Source organism: Lepidochelys kempii, chromosome 14 (assembly GCF_965140285.1).
Source record: "Lepidochelys kempii isolate rLepKem1 chromosome 14, rLepKem1.hap1, whole genome shotgun sequence".
NCBI lineage: Eukaryota > Metazoa > Chordata > Testudines > Cheloniidae > Lepidochelys > Lepidochelys kempii.
In genome coordinates, this window is record NC_136393.1 from 1534975 (window position 1) to 1560414 (window position 25440).

A 25440-nucleotide genomic window follows, 5' to 3' on the forward strand; every position below is an offset into this window, starting at 1 on the left:
CCAGGGAAGGAGACAGCAAGCTGCCCTTAGCTTGTCTCCCTACATTTCCCTGCAGCTTCAAGTGGATTTGGAACTTTCCTGCACTTCCTGTCTTAGACAGCTGTGCTGCGTCCCATGGGAACATTTCAGTGGTAGGTGCTGCCATTGCTTGAATTAGGCCGTGAAGCACTTTTGGAGTGTGAGAGGTTACAATTCACAAGCTCTTCTCAACTCCTGGCCTGTTTTCCGCACCAGCAGGTACTGAGAAGTCTTCTGCTCTCCTTTGTGCTGGCTTTGCAGAGAAGCTGTTAAGTTTTGCACCTTGTGCCATGCTCAATCTGCCTGCTGCTTGCGAGAGGTGTGGGGTAGCACAAACGCGGGGCAGTTCCAGCAACTCATTAAAATGCAAATGAAAGAACTTTTTAATCGGTGACCAGAGAGATGTCATACCCGGCTGCTCCACTGCAGAGCTGGGGAGGGGAGAACTCTGCATCCACACGGTTAAATCTGTTTGCAGTCCTTCAGGTTCCCATTGAGAAGCAGCAGCAGCTTGCCCAATCCTACCCACCACAGGTGCAGGGATGGGAAAGAACTTGCTAAGGAGAACTGAGGCATGGAGCATGACAGCCTCCAAGGCCAGGAGAACACACCATGAGGCATGAGACTACAGCACCTCTCAGCAGCAAAAGGCAGGAGAGCAGCTGAGATTGGCTGCCTTGCACTCCAAATGCTGAGAGCACACGTTACCCCAAGAGCAGCACAGCACAAAGCGGGGCTGGGAGGAAAAGAAGCTAACAACACAGGAAACAAACAGCCAGTAAGTGGCACTGAGTGACCTGGACTGTGCATTGTAACATTCTCTCTGCCAGGAGGGTGCATGCCATACAGCAGAGCGTTTCCATGTGCCAACCAATCAGCCATGGGCCAGTGGCAGCCCTGATGTTAGCTGACATCTGGCAAATGAGTTGAGGGGTGCAGTTTTAGCCTTCAAAACGCACACTTTGTACCAGTAGCACTGATAAGAGGGGCAGACTGAATCCTGTGATGGAAACTCTGGTTTTATGGGTTAGTGTGAGAGGCAGGCTGGTTCCTGGGCTGGAAAAGGTAATTAAAACACACTGCTTTGCTCACAGCCTGGTTAGGAGCAGCCTCTTGGGCTCCAGCTGACAGCAGTACAAGGTGCCTGATATCTGCCTCCTGTCTCTGCCTCTCCAACTAAACTTCCCCCTCAAACTCAGCCCGGGCAAGATGCGGGTTAGCAGGGGCAAGGAAGGAGACCAGCCCCCCAGCTCAAGGATGCAGAGAGTAATCCATCAGTTCTCTCACCTTGGCTGTCAGGAACGTGGGAGAGGGGATGGAGAGATGAGACACTGAAACACTGTCCACTCCTCAAGACATGCCCAGGGCCCTCCCTGACCTGATTACTCACCTCCTCCTCTCTGGGAAGGCTACTCTGACCCTTACTGCTACTGCTGGCACTGGCTGAAATCACTGTACCAAGCTGAAGCAGCCCCTTGGAATGGCACTGCATTGATTCCCACAGCGATGCCATGCTGGAGCCATCGGGGACCTGCCACACTAGGTCTGCTCTTGTGCCACAGGAGTATCCTGAGGGCCCACTCTTACAGGACCACCATGCTACTACTTTGAGCTACCACCACCCTGGTGACCCAGTGCAGACTCTCAGGGGATGGCAGGACCAAACCTCCATACAGCTCAGCATTTCAGCCCAGGCTAATGCTGCATCCCCAGGGGCTCAGGGAAAATGGCAAGCGGAAGGATCCTTCGAAAGATCCCTCAGTCTCCCCTAGTCCAGACCCTGCTCCCACACACCCAGTGAGCTGCCCAAGCCCTGGTTAAGTAGCCACCCACACTGGTCTGTGTAAGTACAGCTACAGGCCTGGCTCCCTCCCTCTCATGCTGGCTGCTTCCAGCACCAACCTCAGGATATTTATTGTCCGTTCTCTCCTAAATCACTGCTGACGGTTGGGCTGCTTGCACTCCATTACAGAAAGAGCTTGCATGGAGTCGCAGTTCCGTTTAGCTTGCAGAAAAAGAAGCCTCAGAGGAGAAACCCACCCAGGAGCTGTACAGTGCTGGACTCTGGAATGATGGACGATTATGGACCATCTGCACTTTCGGAAGGGGATAGATTTATGAGCAGCACAGACAGCTAGAAGAGTGTCCATTATTATAACTCACTGCCCTCTTCAGAGAGATTCTAATCAGGCCTCTTCTCCTGCTGCTGCTGCGAAGTCCAGCTTAAGCACTAGCAGCAAGGAAAATCAATTGTTTTTTTAAGACGCTGTTGGCAGTGGGGTCAGGAGGAGGTGGGACAGAACTTGACCCACAACACATGCTGACCAGAGGCACCTCTCCTCCCTGTAGCTAAGCACTGCTGGACATCACAGCCTTAGTGGAGCACGGCATGGGGCGAGAAGCTTTCGGAACCTCCTTGCCCCCTCCAACCTTTCCTCAGCTTCAGCCAAAAGGACATCAAGCTCTAGCTCTGAGCGCGTCAGAAGCAGAATGATCTAGAAGGCAGTGTGTGGATGTAGGAGTCAGGAGACCTGGGTCCTATTAGTGCTTCTGCCACTGTCTGGTTATGATACCTTGAGGCAAGTTGCTTCCCCACTCCGTGCCTCAGTTTCTCCATCTATAACATAGGGATAATGGTGCTGACTGCCTCCGTGAGAGCGCTTTGGCTGAAGAGTGCTATGTGAAAGCCAGTCTGCTCTCTGTGTCTGGAAAGGGTTGTTAATGGACACCATGGCAGGAGTGGATCATTGCAAAGGGCCAGTGCAGTGCACAGAAGTGCTTTCATGTTATTTAAGGACTCAAGTTTGGGGTAAGGGGTAAGAGCTTGGGATGGACACACGTTCAGAGCATGCTCTCTGGGACGGTCTCGCCACCAGAGCTGGTGGTGGGGAGAGGACAGAAATCCTAAGTGGGGGATGCAGATCAGTGCACTGTCAGCTGTGTTGGGAGCCCAGGACCAGACTAGCAAGGGGGCCAGGGGCCAGGACGGAGATGCGTTGTCACATACACCGTACTGCAGTATTTCTAACAGACCCCATTGCAGAGAAATCTCTCCCAGTACTAACCCCAGCTCTGACTTTCCCACCCTCCTCTGAACCATCACGTGAGGATGGAGAAGTTATACATGACTTTTATTTCCAGCCCAGCACCGCCTTGGTCTCTCAGACTCCAAGCCCCTTCCCCTCCCTGCTTTATTAGCATCATCTTTATTCATGCGACAGCATCTAGGATTCATTATGAGCACCTGGGAGGCTCTATAACTTCCCCTGGCTGCAGCCTGGTCCAGCCAAAGGGTGGAAGGAGCAGAATCAACGCTTTGATCTTCCAGCCCCTTCTCCCACACTGAAAATTACTGCCAATGATATTACATAGCCAACCCATAAACTCACATCACCTCTGTGGAGGTCTTCCTTCATTAAATCCTCCACTCCATAATCCAGCAATAACTGGGATCCCCCTTCCCTGACCTAAGTTCTTTGAAAACCAAATCACTGCTGTAAAGGGTGCAAACAGGAGAGGGAGAGGAGTGCACAGATTCCTTCTAACAGTTCATGCAGTGGCTGGCACCTTGCGAGACTACATGGAATGCCCTGCTGTGCTGTGAGGAGGACAAGGGTGATCCAGTGGATAGAGCGTACTTGGATTTTTAGAAAGCCTTTAACAAGGTCCCTCACTAAAGGCTCTTATGAAAACTAAGCCATCATGGAATAAGAGGGAAGATCCTTTCATGGATCAGTAACTGGTTAAAAGAGAAGAACAAAAGGGAGGAATAAATGGCCAGTTTTCACAACAGAGAGAGGTAAAGAATGGGGTCCCCCAAGGATCCATACTGGGACCAGTCCTGTTCAACATATTATAGTCATAAATGATCTGGAAAAAGGGGTAAATACTGAGGTGGCAAAGTTTGCAGATGATACAAAATTACTTAAGATATTCAAGTCCAAAGCAGACTGCGAAGAGTTGCAAAGGGGTCTCACTAAATTGGGTGACTGGGCAACAAAATGGCAGATGAAATTCAACACTGATAAGTACAAAGTAATGTACATTGGAAAAAATAATCCCAACTACACATATGTAACGATGAATTCTAAATTAGCTGTTACCACTTAAGAAAGAGATCTTGGAGTCACCATGGATAGTTCTCTGAAAACTTCACCTCAATGCACAGAAGTGGTCAAAAAGACTAACAATATGTTAGGAACTATTAGGAAAAGGATAGAAAATAAGACAGAAACTACCATAATGACACTAAATAAATCCACAGTGTGCCCATACCTTGAATAGTGTGTCCAGTTCTGGTCGCCCCATCTCAAAAAGGATATAGTGGAGCTGGAAAAGGTTCAGAGACAGGCAGCAAAGATGATCAAGAGTATGGAATGGCTTCCATGGGGGAGAGACTAAAGATTAGGTTGTTCATCTCAGAAAAGAGACAACAAAGGAGGGGATATGACAGGTCTATAAAATCATGAATGGTGTGAACAAAGTGAATAGAGAAGTGTTATTTACTCTTTCCCACAATACAAAAACCAGGGGTCACCTGATTAAATTAATAGGCAGCAGGTTTAAAAAAAAAACCCATAAGGAAGTATTTCTTCACACAACACACAGTCAGTCTATGGAACTCTTTGCCAGGAGATGTTGTTAAGGCTAAAAGCATAACTGGGTTCCAAAAAGAACTAGATAAGTTCATGGAGGACAGGTCCATCGATGGCTAAGATGGTTGGGAATGTAATCCCATGCCTGCGATGTCTCTAAACCCTGACTGCCAGAAGCCAGGACAGGAAGATGGGGTGGATCACTCCTGCCCTGTTCTGTTCACTCCCCCAGAAGCATCTGGCACCAGCCACTGTCAGAGACAGGACACTGGGCTACATGGACCATTGGTCTGACCCAGAGTGGCCGTTCTTATGCTCTCACACTCCTGGGATCCCAGAAAGCTAGTCCATGGAAATTCAGCAATGTAGGTTCAGCAAGGATTGAGTTGCTAGCTATGTCTAGGGGCAGTGGGGACGGGGAGGTTGCAGCACACGTGTGCCACTGGCTGGAGGGGTTGGGCAGGCTTAGCCCATTCCTCCCCACTGGCTTTTGAGACATGGCTCTTTGTGTGCATTCCTTACACATCGACAACCTGGCCAAAGGGTTTTTCTTAGACCCTTTCTCTCACCTATGTGTGGTATTGATTTGGCCTCGTGCTATCATGCCCACACATCTTCCGGCAACTAGCAGAAGCTACTAGATCGCAGGCCCGGGTTCTCATGGGAGACTTCAATCACCCTGATATCTGCTGGGAGAGCAATGCAGTGGTGCACAGACAGACCAGGAAGTTTTTGGAACTGTAGGGGACAATTTCCTGGTGCAAGTGCTGGAGGAACCAACTAGGGGCAGAGCTCTTCTTGACCTGCTGCTCACAAACCGGGAAGAATTAGTAGGGGAAGCTAAAGTGGATGGGAACCTGGGAGGCATTGACCATGAGATGGTCGAGTTCAGGATCCTGACACAAGGAGGAAAGGAAAGCAGCAGAATATGGACCCTGGACTTCAGAAAAGCAGGCTTTGACTCCCTCAGGGAACTGATGGGCAAGATCCCCTGGGAGAATAACTTGAGGGGGAAAGGAGTCCAGGAGAGCTGGCTGTATTTTAAAGAATCCTTATTGAGGTTACAGGGACAAACCATCCCGATGTGTAGAAAGAATAGTAAATATGGCAGGCGACCAGCTTGGCTTAACAGTGAAATCCTTGCTGATCTTAAACACAAAAAAGAAGCTTACAAGAAGTGGAAGATTGGACAAATGACCAGGGATGAGTATAAAAATATTGCTCAGGCATGCAGGAGTGAAATCAGGAAGGCCAAATCACATCTGGAGTTGCAGCTAGCAAGAGATGTTAAGAGTAACAAGAAGGGTTTCTTCAGGTATATTGGCAACAAGAAGAAAGCCAAGGAAAGTGTGGGCCTCTTACTGAATGAGGGAGGCAACCTAGTGACAGAGAATGTGGAAAAAACTAATGTATTCAATACTTTTTTTGCCTCCGTCTTCACGAACAAGGTCAGCTCCCAGACTACTGCACTGGGCAATACAGCATGGGGAGGAGGTGACCAGCCCTCTGTGGAAAAAGAAGTGGTTCGGGACTATTTAGAAAAGCTGGACATGCACAAGTCCATAGGGCCGGATGCGCTGCATCCAAGAGTGCTAAAAGAGTTGGCGGATGTGATTGCAGAGCCATTGTCCATTATCTTTGAATACTCATGGCGATCCGGGGAAGTCCCGGACGACTGGAAAAAGGCTAATGTAATGCCCATCTTTAAAAAAGGGAAGGAGGAGGATCCTGAGAACTACAGGCCAGTCAGCCTCACCTCAGTCCCTGGAAAAATCATGGAGCAGGTCCTCAAGGAATCAATTCTGAAGCACTTAGAGGAGAGGAAAGTGATCAGGAACAGTCAGCATGGATTCACCAAGGGCAAGTCATGCCTCACTAATCTAATTGCCTTCTATGACGAGATAACTGGCTCTGTGGATGAAGGGAAAGCGGTGGACGTGTTGTTCCTTGACTTTAGCAAAACTTTTGACACTGTCTCCCACAGTATTCTTGTCAGCAAGTTAAAGAAGTATGGGCTGGATGAATGCACTATAAGGTGGGAAGAAAGTTGGCTAGATTGTCGAGCTCAATGGGTAGTGATCAATGGTTCCATGTCTAGTTGGCAGCCAGTATCAAGCGGAGTGCCCCAAGGGTCGGTCCTCGGGCCGGTTTTGTTCAGTATCTTCATAAATGATCTGGAGGATGGTGTGGATCGCACCCTCAGCAAGTTTGCAGATGACAGTAAACTGGGAGGAGTCGTAGATATGCTGGAGGGTAGGGATAGGATACAGAGGGACCTAGACAAATTGGAGGATTGGGCCAAAAGAAATCTGATGAGGTTCAACAAGGGCAAGTGCAGAGTCCTGCACTTAGGACGGAAGAATCCCATGCACCGCTACAGACTAGGGACCGAATGGCTCGGCAGCAGTTCTGCAGAAAAGGACCTAGGGGTGACAGCGGACGAGAAGCTGGATATGAGTCAATAGTGTGCCCTTGTTGCCAAGAAGGCCAATGGCATTTTGGGATGTATAAGTAGGGGCATTGCCAGCAGATCGAGGGACGTGATCGTTCCCCTCTATTCGACACTGGTGAGGCCTCATCTGGAGTACTGTGTCCAGTTTTGGGCCCCACACTACAAGAAGGATGTGGAAAAATTGGAGAGAGTCCAGCGGAGGGCAACAAAAATGATTAGGGGACTGGAACACATGACTTATGAGGAGAGGCTGAGGGAACTGGGATTGTTTAGTCTGCAGAAGAGAAGAATGAGGGGGGATTTGATAGCTGCTTTCAACTACCTGAAAGGGGGTTCCAAAGTGGATGGATCTAGACTATTCTCAGTAGCAGCGGATGACAGGACAAGGAGTAATGGTCTCAAGTTGCAGTGCGGGAGGTTTAGGTTGGATATTAGGAAAAGCTTTTTCACTAGGAGGGTGGTGAAACACTGGAATGCGTTACCTAGGGAGGTGGTGGAATCTCCTTCCTTAGAAGTTTTTAAGGTCAGGCTTGACAAAGCCCTGGCTGGGATGATTTAATTGGGGATCGGTCCTGCTTTGAGCAGGGGGTTGGACTAGATGACCTCCTGAGGTCCCTTCCAACCCTGATATTCTATGATCAGGGCATCCCAGTGCCTGAGGGTTACCAAGCCATCTGTCCCTTGGCAGGAGGGTCCATCTTTTCAGGACCATACCCCTAAGTGACGCCCGTGAGCTGTCTCTGTCCCTTGTGCTGCACATGGTGGCTGGGGCGCCCAACTCACCACCCTCCTGTCTCAGGGGACAGGGCCTAATTTCCCTCCACCTCTTGCTTTGTTTGCCATAAATGGCAATTTTGTCCTGACAGCAGTGGGAGCAAGCTGTGGGCCTCACTGCAATGGCCAGGTCTCAGTAAAGTTGGGGACTTTCTCCTCAGTGCCTTTGCCCTTTGATTGCCTCCCCTCCCCTTTTGGCAGGTGGACTGCATGCTCTTCCTTAGCACTACCTACCCACCCTAATTCCACAAGGAGCTAAGTGGTGGAGTGACCTGGGCCTCTCTGGACATATACAGAACATGGCTGGGGAAATCACAGCCCTGTAGTGGGTGTGTTTTGGCTGTTGGGAAGAGAGAGATGTGGGCAGAGACAATCCAGACACAATCTACAGTGATCATCCCTAATGATGCTTCATGCTGCTCACCAAAAGATCTCAGTGGTAGCCAGGCCTCCTGACTGCCCCTTCAGTATTCTAACCACTGGACAACATTGTCTTTTACTTGAAGTGCAGACAGCTGCTGTGTGAACTTCCCCAATACAGCTCTACCAATGCCCATCAAACGCAGCACTTCCCATGAGTCTCCATCCTGGTCTGCAGTCCCCTCACAGCCATGCCCAGGGGGATGCGGCCATTTTTCCTTTCTTTATGGACACACTGAGGGTGGGGGGTATAACTTTTGCTGTTGTAACATGGAGTTGTGGTAGGGAAAAGATTCACAGCGACAGCACTAGTCCCACACACTCCCTTGGACTTTTGCAAGGGATTCATCTACAAACTGATCACAAGGGCACAGAGAAGCCTCGAGTCATATCAATGGCTGCAAAGCACATGCAGGCTGCAGGAACAGGCAGGGCCCTGGTGCGCCATGCATGTGGGCAAGCACCAATGTTGCGTTCCCACTGCCTAACCTGGAGTGTTGGGCAAAGAAGCCACGTTTATCATTTTGATTTTATTTTCTGTTTGTGGCTCAGCAGTGCAGAGACTGGCCCATTGACAGCTACCTGCAAGGAGTTTGGTGATAAATCAATGCGCTTTGAGGGGGGTGGGGAAGTCAAGAGGGACAAAGGAGATAAAAGCCAGTTACAGGGGGTCAATTTGTGCAGTTGAGTCAATCAGTCAGGGGGGCAAAAGGGCCAGAGGGAGTAAATAAACTACAACCACATCAGGGAGGCTGAGTCCCCAGAGAGGCTTCACAATGGCAGACAGCAGATGGGAGACAGCAGATCATGGCTGCAGCCATAATTAGGCTTGTCCATCACCTGCACCGGAGAAGGGGCTGAAAAGCTCTTTACAGAGATTGATGTCACCTGGCACGCAGTGCCCGGCGAGGCTGGGGTTCGCCTCCACAGCTCTTACCCAGCACGCCACCTTCGCTCTCATTGTTCCCGAGATGGAGCGCTGCTTAATTCACGCTCTCCAATCAATACACCCTGTCATGTCAGCCAGGGCCATTAGTTTTACCCAAGAGAGAAAAGCAAAATAAAAAAGACAAATCATTACTTAAGAAAGTGTGAGTGAGAATCGCTCAGAGACACAGCCGAGCCCAGCGCTCCTCAACAGGCTGAATCTGCTACACGCAGGCTTCCCTGGAAAAGCAGCTGGGGCACGTGGGGTGGGCAATGGACAGCACAATGCATTTGGCTGGGGCCCTGAAGCCCATGGAGAGGACTCCTGTAGCCTGCACTGAGGCCAGATAGGAGGAAGGCTCCTTAAGGCTGGGATTTGTCTTTAACTCCCAACTAGATTCAGACAGGCAGAGGGCATCGCCAGACAGTCCATCTGGTGGCTAATGCCAGGTAGACTCAGGGAACTCTCAGACTGTGCTTTCCATTTCTTCTCAAAGCACCAAATCCTGATGTGAATGCACATGCATGTATTTGCAAATATGCCTCTGCATGAGAACATGCATCTGAGGACACCATGTGCATGGACACAAAGATTCTACGGGTCACATAAGAAAGGATTTGCAATATCTTCATTCCCCATCAAAGCTATTGCTGGAGTGGGCCTGGGCAGTGTCCCTTCCCAGAACTCCTTTCTGTCAGTAGCTACAGGTGGCCAACTGGTGGGAGACTCCAGCTAGCTCTAGCACATGTTGCTTTCACCTTCTGCTCCAAAGTCATGGTGAGGAAAGGCAGAAGCCTTAGGTACTGAGATGTGCACTGATGGAGATGTCTCCATCTCTTAGGCTGACAGTGGTCAGGATGCCTTCTCTAAAGAGGAGGAAAGCTGTGTACAATACCACCCTGCAAGAGACCTAGATTAGGAAGCAACCCCAGAATTTCTGTTTGCTGACTTGTTGGTGAGCAGGCATTTTGTGCAGGTGACACAACCAGGAGGAAGGTGCTAAGGCGTTAATGAAGGAAGGAGATTGCATTGTCAGGCTGGGAGGGAGGAACATGTCCCAGCTATAGCAGCGAAGACAGGAAAAGAGCAGCAAATTTAACTCTCCAAGGCAGAAGCCAGATTTCCATGTACAAAGCTCCTCACCCGTGTCCTTGGGAATTCTGCAGGCCAGACCCTAGGCCTTGTGTCTCGGAAACACTCCTCCAGCGGAGGCCACGTAGGCAGTCTGGCTAGTAATGCAGATGGAAATATTCCCCCAGAATACCCACACATCTCCCTGGGCTGGAGGGACAAAGTAGTCCAGGCATATACGCATTTTCAGAAGTGAGAGACTGCATCTCCCTTGCTATCAAATTACGAAACTGGTATCAGTGGGAAAGGATGGAGAATTCAGCCTGCTCCAGGCTTGCTCTGCACTGCCTCCACAGCTCCCACCGCGAGGGGCTCTTTACTGGAGAGACTGGTGAATCCAGGCAGCGTACACACAGTCCAGTTCCAGCAGCCTTCCCAAAGGAGGATTGTATCTGGGTGAGTGACAGAGCCTAGGGTGGTGAGCAGGTGGGGGAAGATACATATTGAACAACACTGGTGAATTCTCCTGAGGGTTCGTGTTTGTAACGGTTGATTAGACTATCAGGCGGCAATTACATGGTGCAGTAAAAAGATAAGTGCTCACATTGCAAGGCTCCTGCCTGTGCACTGCAGACATTCCGCCTCAGCTGCCTGTGTGATCTACCCTTGTTTCCAGGTGAAAAGGGAAAGACCTTTTCACAGGGAAGTTTGCTCACAGTTTACAAAGAATTCGCCAAGCCCGGGATTACAGAGTGGAAACCTGCTGCAGCCTGTGAATGGGCTGGCTGTGAATGAGTTGCTTCTTGCATTGTTCATGCTCTGCTGTTCAGAGACATGGAGGGCCCTTTAAAGATGTGCCCTGCAGTTCTTTCCCAAGGAGCCTTCTTTTTATTTCTCTTGAATTGGATGAAGAGGAAACACGAATGTTCAGGAAAGTTAAAGGCAGATAAAATGACGGGAGCCTGGCACTGTGCAAGTGCTGTGTGAACCTCACGCACACAGCAGGCGTGCTGCCAAGCAGGCGGATCCAGACCTGCCGCCTACAGCTGTGGTGCTCTGTCCCTCTTCCACAGCTCTACCAATGCAAGCCGCACTATTCCGCCCTGGGTACGACCCTCTGGAGAGCTCCGCTAACGCACCTCGGTTGTAATGTGTCCCTAGGCCTCCTCAAACACTGTGCTTGGGCTAACTGTGCCTTACTTCATTAGGTGTATTCTAGGAACAGCCTAGCTGGGAGGTAAACCTGTGGCCAGACCAGGGCTGCCATGACTCACCCTTCCAACAGAGCCTGCAGGGACTCATCACTCAGGCATGCTGCTGCAGCCGTCTATCCCTGATGACCCCCCGGCACAGGTATTTCTCTGACACCCCACCCCATCCTGCAAGTTAGGCTGTGCACCAGCGCTACTCAGCCAGGAACCCTTCCACTGCTGCTCCGTGTAACAGACTCCCTAGGCTTCCAGCCTACCATTGATCTGGTTCCTGCCCCTGTCCCAGCCTTGCCTTAGTCTTGTTCCAGCCTGGTCTGTGCCCTATTCCAACCATGCTTCAGTCCTGTTATTGACCGTCTCCAGTCCTGCATCCATCTCCTGACCCCAGACCTCTGAGCTGACTCCAAACTGGCTTCAATTGTTGGCCTGCATCTGGATTCTGACAACAATACTGAGTTGGCTTGTCTACGGGTTCTGACCACAGTTCTCACCCACAGCCTGTCCCTCAACTCCAGTTTCAGCACTCCCTTCAGCCCAGCCTTGACCCTCTGGCTGGCTTCAACCATTGCACCAACCACCAGGACTACTGCCAGGAAGCAGAGCCTGACACTAGCTGTGCCCAGACACAGAGAAGACATTCCTGGCACCCCAAAGTTTACAGTGTAAATTGACATGACAGACAAAGGTCGGGAGGAGGGGTTACCATCCCCATTTTACTGATGTGCAAGGGAGGTGCCGAGAGGTTAAATGCCTTGCCCAGGCTCAAGCAGAGTCTGCAGCACAGAAAGGAATGGAACCCAGAACTACTGACCCCCCCCCCCCCAGGGCCTTAACCACAAGAGCATCCTTCCTGCTGAAATAGATCTGCTGAGGGCTAGACAGTCTGTGGACACCTCATTTCACAGCCTGGGGAACACTATAACTGAGAGGAAATGCAGCTTTGCTCAGATCAGCTTTCCTCTTGCTCTAGCACTTTCAGGAAAGTCTATATAGTTGGGTTCTGTCTCTTCCAAGTCCCATTTGCAATTGGAAACCATGTCTCCAAGGAGTGGTTCATTAACCTCCCTTCCCCCTGGGCTGAATCCCTTCCACTCCAACCACTCTGCCATATCCATGGAAAATTCCTACTCCTCCCATAGTGGCTTCTGTTCTCTGCATCTGGAAGCAAACCTCAGTGTCCCTTCTCAGAATATTTTTTAGCATCACCTCTGTCTTTGGCCATTAACTCCACACAGGCATTTGAAGGAGGGGGGTGTACCTAGGAGTTAATGCTGTTTACGCAGAGCCAGAGATTCTTCACACACAAATTCATAAAGAGACCAGGCACTTGTTTTTGCTCTTTCCAGTTATTGCATGTAATGATGGGAGCAATGAGTGTGATTGTGGGGTGTGTAACTGACCATGGTGCTGCACCAAGCGGTGAATATTTATTAGGCAGGGAAAGGTTTGTGACACTTCTATTACTGGATTTTGTGGAATTTCAGAGAGTTTGTGCGGAGATGAAGTAATGATTCTGTGAAATGGCATTTCCAGAACTGCATTAAAATCTATCAAAATGCCTCTCTCTCATACACCACTTGTTATCAGGTCAGAGTTTTATTTATTAAACATTTACTCTCTATTTAGATTGTGTTTTTGCAGACTTTAACAGAATCCCACCCCCTGCCACAGATGTACTAGTCACCAAAAGTAACATCACCAGTCCCAAGGCACATAACAAGGGGCCACCAACCAGTTGTGCAAGATTCTGCAGGCTATTTACATTCTTATTCTCACACTGGGGGAAAGGGGAGGAGACGGAGGGGAAAGGAGCAATGTTCCTCCCTTCCCCACAAGGACTGTGGTGGGAAGCATTTATCCTGCTGCTGGTCAGGTGGGACATGGTGTGAGAACAGGTAGAGAAAACACTCTAGAGTAGGCTACCATGGGCTGCAGCACAAGTTCAGTGGAAACAGAAGCCCTAGATGGACACAGCTTCACAGGGTGGTAAAATCCACACCCAGTTGTGAAATGAATTTGATTCTGCTGCCAAAGGTGAAGTTTGACTTGCTGTGTATGACCTTGTGTCTTTGGCCAAACTGCTTCCCCCTTTAAGTCGTTGCACTTGTCTCACTTTGTGAGACTCTACATTAGATCCTCAGACACAAACAGCACTATGAAAAGGAACAAACCAACACCCACCTGTGCAGCAAGGGCTGTGACTATTACTATCTCATTGTCTCCTGGTACTCCCCCATCTGTCAGTATTCACCTGTTGTCTTGTCTTACACCTAGACTGGAAGCTCTTTGGGCAGGGACGGTCTTCATTCTACATTCATTCAGCACATAGCACAATGGGGTCCTGGTCCATGACTATGGAATGCAGTGGACATAACATACCTGGACTTCAGCGAGGCTTTAGACACAGTCCCACAAGACATTCCGATAAGTAACTTGGAGAAATGCAGGCTCAAGAGAACTACCATTAAGTGGATACATAATTGGTTAAGCAACCGCAAACAAAGAGTAACTATTAATATAATGATGCCAGATTGGAGGGAGGTCTGAAGTGGGGTTCCACAGGGATCTGTTCTGGGTCCAGTGTTGTTTAACATCTTTATTAATGACTTGGATGTAGGAATAGGGAGCATACTGATCCAATTAGCAGATGACACAAAGCTGGCGGGAGAAGGGGTTATCAATGCTTTGGAGAATAGAACTAAAATTCAAAGGGATCTTGATAAATTGGAGAACTGGGCTATAGACAACAAAATGAATTCAACAAAGACAAATGTCACTTCAGGAAGAAAAACCAAATGCACAAATACGGAATGGGGGATAACTGGCTTGGCAACAATACTGCTGAGAAGGATCTGGGAGTTATGGTGAATCACAACCTCAACATGAGTCACCCATACGATGCTGTTGCAAAAACCCAACCAAACAAAAAAAAGACAAAAAAAACCCAACAACCGGCAAATGCAATTTTAGGTTCCATTAACAGAGACAGGGCATGCAAATCACGGGAGATGATAGTACCGCTCTACTCAGCGCTGGTTAGGCCTCAGCAAGAGTACGGCGTTCAGTTTTGGTCACCAATGTATAGAAAGAATGTAGAGAAACTGGAAAGGATCCACAGGCGAGTGACAAAGATGATCATAGGGATGGAATGCCGCCATGTGAGCAAGCTGAAGGAACTGGGTATGTTTAGTTTGGAAAAGAGGAAATTAAGGGGGAGATATGATAGCGGACTTCAAATACTTGAAAGGCTGCCATAAAAGAAGATGGAGAAAAGTTATTCTCTCTTGCCACTGAGGGCTTGCCACTGGGTTCAAACTGCAGCACAGCAGATTTAGATTAAATCTCTGGAAAAACTCCCTAACTGTAAGAACAGGGGGACAATGGAACAGGCTGCCTAGGGAAGTCGTGGAAGCTCCTTTGCTGGAGGATTTCAAAAGGAGGCTGGATAGCCATCTGTCTTGAGTGGATTGGACATAACAAACCCTGCATCTTGGCAGGGGGTTAGACTAGATGGCCTTTGTGGTCCCTTCTAACTTTAGGGTTCTACGATTCTATGACTAGGTCTCCTAGGTGTTATGGTAATACAATAAATAAATACTACTCTCCTCCTCCAGATGTTGCCTGGCCCAGAGCTGACCTACCACACACAATCATGACAAGCAAGGGCTTATGGTATTTTATGATGGCCTGGATGCCTGAATGAACAATAAGTCAGATGAGAACATCTGTATTAAACAACCACCATGCATATCAGTGAGGAATGGGCTTGCAAAGGGCAGATTTCATTAACTGAATACTGCCCCAGAGAGCATCATACCCTGGGCATAGCCTCTCATCACACTCCCAGCCTCTGGCTTCTGGCAGCTGTTTCCAAAACAATATCTGAGGAGGTTTGTCTACAAAAAGCAAAAGCAGAAAGATCCTTTTATTCAGGGATCAGCCTGCACCCCCTCTTCCAGGCTGCCAGTAGCTTCCCCCCATGTTCCCCTCCTCAGATGCTTGAAGCACCCTAACACTCCCACTGACTGACACAGGCTTGCAGAGTTGTAACTGAAGGGAGAATTTGACCTTATACATGCTTCTCAGATTTGTTCCAAGCTGATTCACAGCACAGCAGCATCACAGCCTTGGAAACAAACAACTTTTACTGCTCCCAGCAACAAAGCTGTCCCTCAGGGGGAACTATGAGACTGTGGATAGTTGAGAGATCACCGAAAGAATTAATGCACAATGCACTCACATGTGCAGACACATACATATACCTCCGACCTACAACCAAAGCGATAAAGATGCAGAGAACAGAGTGCAGCCAAACAGGGTTTTGAGCGCATGCCTACACCATACACACCCCAGCCTGGAGATCTGCTGAGGTAACATGGCACTCCAGGAGTTATGAAAGCTAGGGTTTTATGCCATCATAAAAGACACTGGTGCTGTTGTTATGGTACCCAAAGGGCCACTAGCATTCTGCCCCATGGAATCAGAGACACAAACTGCATCTGCATTCCCTTAGCTCCTCCGTCTGCTTTTCCCCGATACTGCGACACCGCTGCTAAACCCGCTTCAACTGACACCAAAAGCTCTTTCAAAGGCCTCTTGGTCCCCTTCCCCTCCACCCTTAGGACATGGGCAAGGACTGTGCTGGCCTGGGACTCAAGGGATCTGGGCTCATTTCCCTGCACTCTCAGTGCCACCTGTATAATGGGGTTCATATTTCCCTGCCTGATACTAAGGGCAAAAGAGTCAGAGAAGAACCTAGGTAAAGTATCACCCATTTGCTTCAATGGGAGTAACTTGTATCCAGCTGGGGGTAGAATCAGGCCCTCAGCTGAATTGACACGTAGGCACATGAGGGATTAAGGGCCAGATCAATATGTGAGTCTAAGGCCTTGTCTTCATCGCATAGCTAAACCGCGTTATAACTCGAGTGTTGCCCTTAACTCAAGTCCCGTCCACACATAACAGCCTGAACTCAAGCCTGGTGCTGCTTTTAAGTGGAGCTGGCAGGCCCCTCAAGGACTCTAAGCTGAGTTCTAGGCCAGCACATCACTGTGTGTACCTCATGTTCTTTCGCAGTGGGGCAGTTCTGACTGCAGCTAGGCAAACTTAGAGGAGTTAACAAGTGCAGCCACTCCATTTAACCTGGCAGTGAAGAGACAGCCTAGAAGGTGTAATTTACACCTCTCTAGCTTCTTCAGCATGTACGTTACGCCAGCTTAGGCATAGGTCCCTTCTCTGTGTGGATAGCTGGGGGAGTCGTTTACATGCCAAAGGCCAAGATGTAAGCAGGCCACTCATTTGGCATTCCACCGGACACTCCTGCCGTCCCTGGATTTGTCCCCCATTTGGACGTGGTTTTGTCTGGTGTCAGAGAGAGGATGCCATTTTGAAGAGCACGCGGCTTCACCCCTCTTGGCGTGACCTTGCATGCAAAGTCAGGCTGGTGGGAGCAAAGTGGCAAGATCCTCAAAATGGTGCCCCCCCCCATATGGAGGGGCGCCATTTTTAAGAGCGTGCCACCCTGCCCCCATGTGGCAGGTACAAAGTCACACCAGCGGCGGCAGGACGGCACGCTCTTATAAATGGCACCTCTCTATGCAGTGCAACTTGGCATACTCTGTGTGTCCGAGGTCACGCTGGCAGGAGCAGGCCCATGCCATTCCTGAAGTACTGGAATCTCCGGTATTTTGGGAATGCATGAGTGCCCACCCTACCTGGATGGGAAGTTGTCACTGGAGAACAACTAACAGGCAAGCAGATCACCCCTTTGGGGTGCTCACTGCACAGAAAGAGGCAGGTCATGTGGTGGGGGCTTTAACCAGGCTGCAATTTTATTAGTCAAATTACATCCTCGTTTTCCATCAGGGGACAGTCCAGCGCAGTCACTCACAGCCCATTTTGCCAATTCTTGGGGGCTCCCATGCAGGCAAAGCCAACCAACCAGGGGGGAGGGGAGGGTGTCTATGGACACCACATTTATTAGCTAGGATCCCTCCTCTTTTGGGGGGTTGAGGCGAGGGGGGACCTCAACCCCCTGCCAGCTCTGCCATTAAGTGCATTGATAGGGTGGATCCCCCAGAGTAGTGTCACAACCCTGGTTGGCATATACCCCCAACTTGTAAGGAGATGCTCTTGGGATGCCCTCTATGTTACCATTTTTGATCTGGAGCCCAAATCAGCGAGTTCCTACACTGGGCACCTGCGAAAAGTAGACACAACTAAATGACTTTCACCTAGGTCCAAACTGTGCCGCCAGAAAGAAGAGAACCCCAGCCTGCCTGTTGCCCAAAACCCAGTCCCTAGATTTCGCTGCGAAGGTGGTGAAAAACCCAAGCAGTCTCAGCCAGTCTGGCGGTATGGGGAAAAATTCCTTCCCAGCACCAAAGCAGTGACTAGCATAGCCCGCTGCAAGGCTGGGGGGAGAATGGGTTAACTGCTGGAAACCAGCACACAGAAGTGGGTATCCCTGAGCACAGGGCTACTATCATGGCTCCAAATCTTGTTGCAAATCCCGAGAGACTTTATGGCTCCAAATCCTGCAAGATCTCCAGCCTACCCTGGAAGTCCGACGGGGGGATGGAAATCTCACAGGACCTTATCCATCCTGTTCTTTTGTCCTCTCCCATTGTGGGAGCCTCCAACACTTACCCCTCGCTAGGCTCAGGGCCCTCAGTGCACAGGCCACACCAACACAAACCTTCGTCAGTGCCTCTGCTGGGCTACTTCAGAGGTGATGCAGAACAGGAGGTACCTAGGTGGCTGTGAGTGTAACGGAGGCTCCCTGAATCCAAGTTCATGTTACTGCCAAATGACAGGACGGGGGGTGGAAATTATACTGGCCCAGGAATCATAGAATATCAGAGTTGGAAGGGACCTCAGGAGGTCATCTAGTCCAACCCCCTGCTGAAAGCAGGACCAATCCCCAATTTTTGCTCCAGATCCCTACATGGCCCCTTCAAGGATTGAACTCACAACCCTGGGTTTAGCAGGCCAATGCTCAAACCACTGAGCTATCCCTCCCCAGGTTTGCTCCCCAACTTGCATGCTAAGCAGCCAACGAGCCTGCCACATGGGCAGGTCTCTGACTGAGCCCTGACATAGAAAATTATGTCTCAGACTGAAGCTAAGAGGCCAAAGGAATCGGTAATCCACCTACTCTGTTAAATGGGGATCTCTCTACAAACTGACGGGCAGGGCCCCATCTGCTCACTGAACCTGGGCAGCCACATTTGGGATGTACAGTCCACTCCTTTTATAAGAACCACATCCAGGACTAGCTCTAGGCACCAGCAAAGCGAACACGTGCTTGGGGGGGCACAATTCCAGGGGCGGCATTCCGGCCACCCTTTTGCTCGGGCAATTGCGCTCTCGGAGCTTGGGGTGGCAAAAATCCTAGAGCCAGCCCTGACCACATCCATGCTGGATTATTTGATTCGATTCTTACAAGCAGAGTATAGGTCAGGTATAGAAATGATTTTGTCCCAGTAGCTTGATCACTATATACGGTTCTATCAGTGATTCTTATAACCGGCGTGCATTGTATTGACACCTAGAACTGTACACAGGCAAACCTGCAGCACTGAAACAGTGCAGTGGAATGCTACATGCATAGTAACTCCCACTCCCGCGCCTTTCATTAGGGGGATGGAAAATGTCTCTGGGGCTGACTTCCCCTCTCTCAGTTCTCCTCTGTACTTGCCAGCCTGTCATGCAGGATTAGCTGTAATGAAAACCATGTGCTTTCCTAACCTCATTGTGCATCTCTCGTGTTTAGGGGCCTTGCTTTATCAGTTTTATCCTGTGTAATATTCATCACACCAGGTTATTTATGGTCCCCTCTTCAGGAAGGTATTTTTCAGGCCTGGTGAATAAAACATAAGCCTTTGCTGCTTGTCAGAGCAAATGCGGCTCCTCTGATGTCGGCCTGACGAATGGCCCTTGGTTTTCTCCAACGACTGCACTTTGAGAGAAATGTATTTGTATTTGGGTTTACTTTGGGCGGGGAGACATGAATTTTTTCTCTTTGCAATAAAAGAAACATTCACTTTATGATAAACGGTATAAAGCAAAAGTAGGAAGCCAGGTTAAAACCATCAACAGCACACACTGCGTTAAGCCATAGGCAGAGCATGGCGGTGGGGAGGGTGTGACCCATGTAGACTGCCCTAGTCATGGGGGTTTTGAATGTAGCCATAGGCTCATTCCTATCCCACCTCATGAATCTCCTTCCAGCAACAATTCCCCTCTCTGAGCAGAAAGGTGTGGGAGAGGCAGAGGGAAGAACGGAGGAGGCAAAGAGCAGGGCAGGGCAGGGCAGGGCAAGACACTACGCTAGAAAACGGACTAGATTGGAAAACCTGACCAGGGTCAGCCCAGCTCAGTGCCACTTTTGCAGCTCCTGTCATAGGCTTCATGTTTACTGCAAAATGTTCCCTTTCCCAAAAGCCTTTGAAAGCAAAATCAAAAGGTGCAGGTTGGCCTTTCCAGAGGGAAGTGTCTCCATGCTGCACAGCTGGTAATTAATGCCAGCAGGGAGCGCTCCATCCCCTTTAACTAGGAGGTTCCTTCCCTGCCACCCGCCAGCCCTCAGAAAACAATGGGACAGTGAGGGTTATATGACTGCAGTGCCCTCACTGTCATGTTAGGATTAGTCAGTAGTTGTATTTCAACAGCACGAAGGGGCCTCAAGCCAGACCAGGGTCCCCTTCAGGCGGGCACAGCCCAAACCATGGGAAGACATGATCCCTGCCCAGAGAACTTAGCATCTAAAGGATTCTAGTGTACTTTAACGTACTTACCATCTACGAGTAATAATGAATAATTAATGGCCTGATTCTGCTTCCCCTTGAGCTTCCACAGCTACACCACTGCACAGGGGCTGAGCTGGGGCTGACGACAGGAGTGTGCCCTTGCCTGAAGCCTGCAATGAGAAGGCACAGAGGTGATTCAGACTGTGCCAGTTGGGCTAGCTGGCCTTGGCTCTGCCGGTGCTGCCTTAACGGCTTCAAGGAGGAGCCGTAACTATTTCATTCATGTCATCCGAGTGTTGACTCTTGACCATGACCTGATCTTGGAAGGTTTATGCTGATGTTTAAACTACAATCTCAATGACAAGGAAAGCTAAGATGTTAAAGATGAGAATATTAAAGCTGAAATGCAAGCAGGGAAGAATAAAGTGCATCAATATTGGAAATAGGCTTTGCAGCAAGTCTGGGGACTAACAGAGCCTAGCAGTTAGCATAAAGCCTAACCAGCATATGGCTTATGTAGTCAGCATAAGTGCTTGACCTAAGCTTATACGATTTAGCAGCACGTATCTTGTGATCAACCAGCAAACTGCAAAAGAACTGTTTATGCTTGAAATTACAGAGATTAGGGGCCTTTTTCTCTTTGGTATTGTAATCATGGAGCAAAACCACAGTCAGGTACCAAAACAACTGAGAGATGTGTTGACACAAACAGTTTATGATAACAGACAGAATCCTAATGAGGGTCTCCCAGAATAACAAAGTATATTGTATTTTGCTCTCAGCAAAAGGCTGAGACCAACTCACAGATGGCCCGGAATACTAGTGGGGGGTAAGGACAATAAGGTTATAAAAGATGGTCAAGACCTATCCTTAGCAGGGGAGATTGAGATGACAGGATGCTGGAAACTAGGTCGTCAAACACACTTATGGTGCCTTCTCCACTTACTGGTTTTCTATCCTAACTTCTAACAATCTCCATAGAATTGTAAGTATGCATGATTCAGTGAGAGTTACTTTGCAGTTGGTTGCTTTGCTACATTTATTCTTATATGTGTTTTTTTATTCATTTTTCTCTAATTGCAATTACGCTCATTTGTATCTTGGCTCTAAATAATGTCTTCAAATCTCTATGGATATGACTCACTCAAATGTATATAATAAATTAATGTAGGCACCTGAGCAAAAACACCTGTGGTTAGTGACTTGTGGCTTTCAATCCAAAGGTTACAATGGGGTGCATGTGGTTCACAGAAGCAAGCAGAGGCCTGTCCCCTCCTTTCCCAGGTTTAAAGACAGCTAAATTATAAATTACAATGTGCACTACTGAATAGCTAGACTGGTCTTGGGACTATAATAAAAACATGTGTTCTCTATAATTGATATCTTTATCAGATTATGATGAAAAGGTTTCAATGTTTGCTATCCTCAGGAACCTTCAATCAGAACATTTTTCAGGAAGGCAGCTCTTCTAAAAAGCATGTTATGGAGATATCAAGAAGGAGCAAGAACTCAGGATAAACTCTTGTAACAAGTGCCCCCTAAAGCACGGTGAGGAATTTGAGTGCAACACTGAGAAACGCTTGATTTCTGGTCTCAGCAACAGCAAAGGAAATATACTATGCAGGGTGTGGTGGCCAGAGCAAAGGACTAGAAGACCAAGCAACTGTTTTGCTTTTGACCTAGGGGAGTCATCGGTCTTCTGTTTCAGGCAAACTGATTCCTACACCTGGGTAAAAATAGCAAGCTAGCTCACTGGAAAGCAGAGGTTGGGGGTTACTCCCCGAACTCTCAGGACTGCAATAGCTCCTCAAACTCTTGTTCTCCCCAGCCCTGTATACAGGAGGACAGAGAATGCACCAGCCCTGACCTTCCCTCGGCCTTGCCCCCTGTATCTCCCGTTGGTGCAGGTGGAAGGAGCCATCATGAAGCTGGGCTTCACAGTGTCCTGTGTCTTCTGCAGAGTGGGCTTGTTCTGGTTTTCCTGTCTCAGGGGGTGCTGTGTACCTGCAGGGAAATGGAGGCAGCGCATACAAGTAGAATGGTTTGGGGAACTAAGGTATTTGTACAGTAGTTTCATTTCTGCAAAACATTCATTGTAATAAAATGCCTGGCTCACAGTGTCACACGCAGAAATAACAGTGAGCCCCCAAGGAAACAGGATGGATGAGGATGACAACTTGCAGCTCAGCTCTGCGCAGGCTCCTGCCACGTGTTCCAGTGACTGCAGCAGGGACACTTCCTGGGACCTACTTCACTGCCTCACTTGTTATTTCAATAACTGTTTGTTCAGAGTTACAAGGATTATTTTCTGAACTAAATAGTAGTAGCTGGTGCTCAGTCAGTGCTGGCTTAAGACTGGGGGGAATGTCCTTTCAAATGGAGTAATGTGTAGAAGCTATAACACGGCTAGCATGATTGATCGCAGATTACCCCGTATTCTCACATTGCTGTGAATTCACAGCTGAATATGTCCAGCAGTTGATAGGTTCCTCGGCCTGGTAGTCTCCTACCACATGCCTTCCGAGGGCATGGACTTCCAATTCCATTCGCATTTGGCAGTCTCTTACGCTCCCTTTGCCCAGGTGCAAAAGGAACACAAGGAGACTCAAGCCCATTGATCACCATCTCACAATATAATGGATGGCTCATGGTGAGTAACGAACTCCTTCTCTGTCAGGACACTTAGGCCAGTCAGTGTTGTTTTGGTCTCACTCCTGAATCAAAGTTGATGAAAGGGGGTTACACAGAAAAGGCCAGGAGGAGTTGATGGGAGAAACTTATTTGAATCCACCAAGAGTAAGGGAGCAGAATCCCTCCACTTGAGGAAGAATCAGCAAAATCCAGAGCACAGTATAATTAACCCATCCACCTTCTGAGCATCCCCATCGTGGGAGCCCCCGAACTCCCATCACGCTGCCCAGCTAAAGCCTGCTCTGCTGCTGTGCTGGGATCTCCAACCCCATCCGCCTCCTACAGAACAGCCATTTTCTAAAGAACCGACCCATGCCAAGACTTAATGACTGTATGCCGTCCCATCAATATTCTATTCTGCAGGGCATTGGTCATGCTACTTGCATCTATCCCTCACCCTACACAGACAACCTCCCGCTCCTTAGCCACACAGTGCCCCCATTGAACAGCCAGACCCTGAAATACACTCACACACCACCAAGGGACAATCTCATACACACAACTACAAACCACAAACAGCTGAAAAGCCACCACTCACACATGCCCATACATGACCACATATACAATATCTCCCAGACACCAGCTCATGTGCAATTCAGTTTTACACAAACGCTGAATTGGGGCAAATTCTCTCTCTTGCCAATTAAGAAATTCCTTGTTTTGACCCAAAAACTCTACCATCAAATCAAACCATAAAAACAAAAGTAAGAAGCCAGTAGATTTCCCTCCACCATCTGCCAATTTACAGGGTTATTGGTGTCAGCAGTTTAGAAGCAGTGAGATTATACAAGAGAACCACTAAAAACTCCACAGTGCAAGCTTTAAAATACAATCACACATTTTAATTGAGAAAACTTGCTTAGAATCAAACTAATTGATTTTTATTTGTTCTTTTTTGGTAAACTCTTTTGGAAAGAAGGAGAAACAGCAATTGGTGTTTTAAATTGGGTGTGATAAAGCTAAGGTAGGATTATAAACCTATGTGTGTATGGTCAGGAACCATGGGTGGCAGTCAATTTGTGTATTATTTCAAGCTGGCTGTGGGTGGAGCCCTGAAATACCTGGATTTGAAATACCACAGGGCCCATCTGCATGGCAAAATGGATTTCTGTTACATGCGGTGGAGAGCAAGAGTGCAGCTCCAGACCAGCCCAATCTATCAACGGGCATGGCTGTGTCTGCCTGATGCGTAAATCTCTCCAGCTGTTCATCTCGTCATCAACACATCTGCATTGTGGGTCATTTCTCTCTTTTTGCTTCTTTGCTCAACAAGCTACTACTAAGTCATCTCTTCCCATAGCCACACAGTCAATGGGCTATGTGGCCACTCATCTGACAATACAGTATTCTAGATCTTTGATCAATATGTCTCATCCAACTATATAGCCAATAAGCCTTTCTGTCTAACACAGAGGCTTCTTTCAGAGTAGCAGCCGTGTTAGTCTGTATTCGCAAAAAGAAAAGGAGGACTTGTGGCACCTTAGAGACTAACCAATTTATTTGAGCATAAGCTTTCGTGAGCTGTAGCTCACGTTAGTCTCTAAGGTGCCACAAGTCCTCCTTTTCTTTTTATAGAGGCTTCTGTATCCCTTAGATTTTGAGAACATCTCTCTGACCATCCACACGATAAACATAGTGTGCTGGCAGAAACGACCCTTCACCAACAGGCACCACTGACACAGTGGCAAGAATAACGATGCTTTGTACTTCTATATCTCATAGGGCTTGTCTCCACTACTGGCTAAACTGATGCAGCGGTGCCGATTTAGCAGATCTGGTGAAGACACAAGAAATCAATGGCAGAGTGCTCTCCTGTCGACTTCAGTACTCCACCTCCCTGCAAGACAGAAACTATGTCGACAGGAGAGCGTCTCCTATAGACAGAGCCCAGCACAGATACCACTCTATGTCTATCTAAGCTTTGTCAACTTAAGTAGCGTAACTGAGCCCTGGTCTACACTGGGGTGGTGGGGGGGATCGATCTAAGTTACGCAACTTCAGCTACGTAGCTGAATGTCGATGTACTTAGATCAACTTACCGCGGTGTCTTCACCGCAGTGAGTCAACTGCTGCCACTCTGCCTGTGCCTCTCGCGGCACTGGAGTACAGGAGTCGACAGGAGAGTGCTCGGGGATTGATTTATAGACTAGACGTGATAAATCGATCCCCGCTGGATGGACTGCTGCCCGCTGATCTGGTGGGTAGTGAAGACATACTCTTAGACTGATTTATCTTCTTACTGGAGACCAGGCCTGAGTCAGAGGATCCTGAAGCACTTTACAAACATTACACTTTTTTTGACAAGATGACTAGTATGGTTAATAAAGGTAACAGTATCGATGTAATATACTTCGACTTCTGTAAGGCATTTGACTTGGTGCCACACAACATTTTAATGAAAAAACTAGAACAATATAACATTAATATGCCACACATTAAATGGATAAAAAACTGGCCAGCTGATGCATCTCAAAATATAACTGTAAGCAGGGAATCGTCACCGAGCAAGTCTGTTTCCAGTGGGGTCCCA

At 48.6% G+C, this 25440-nt stretch overlaps 1 protein-coding gene across 9 annotated transcripts in view; it reads right to left on the bottom strand.

The window, feature by feature from the left end:
* RBFOX3 (RNA binding fox-1 homolog 3) overlaps window positions 1-25440 on the bottom strand; it is a 352510-nt gene that overhangs the window by 132899 nt on the left and 194171 nt on the right. For 4 of the 9 annotated variants that reach the window (XM_073311011.2, XM_073311008.2, XM_073311004.2 and 1 more), the window contains one exon: window positions 20268-20389. The exons of the other annotated variants lie outside the window; for them this stretch is intronic. The gene's annotated coding sequence lies outside the window, so the exon portion shown is untranslated. The remainder of the gene's footprint in view (window positions 1-20267; window positions 20390-25440) is intronic. 9 annotated transcript variants of the gene reach the window in all.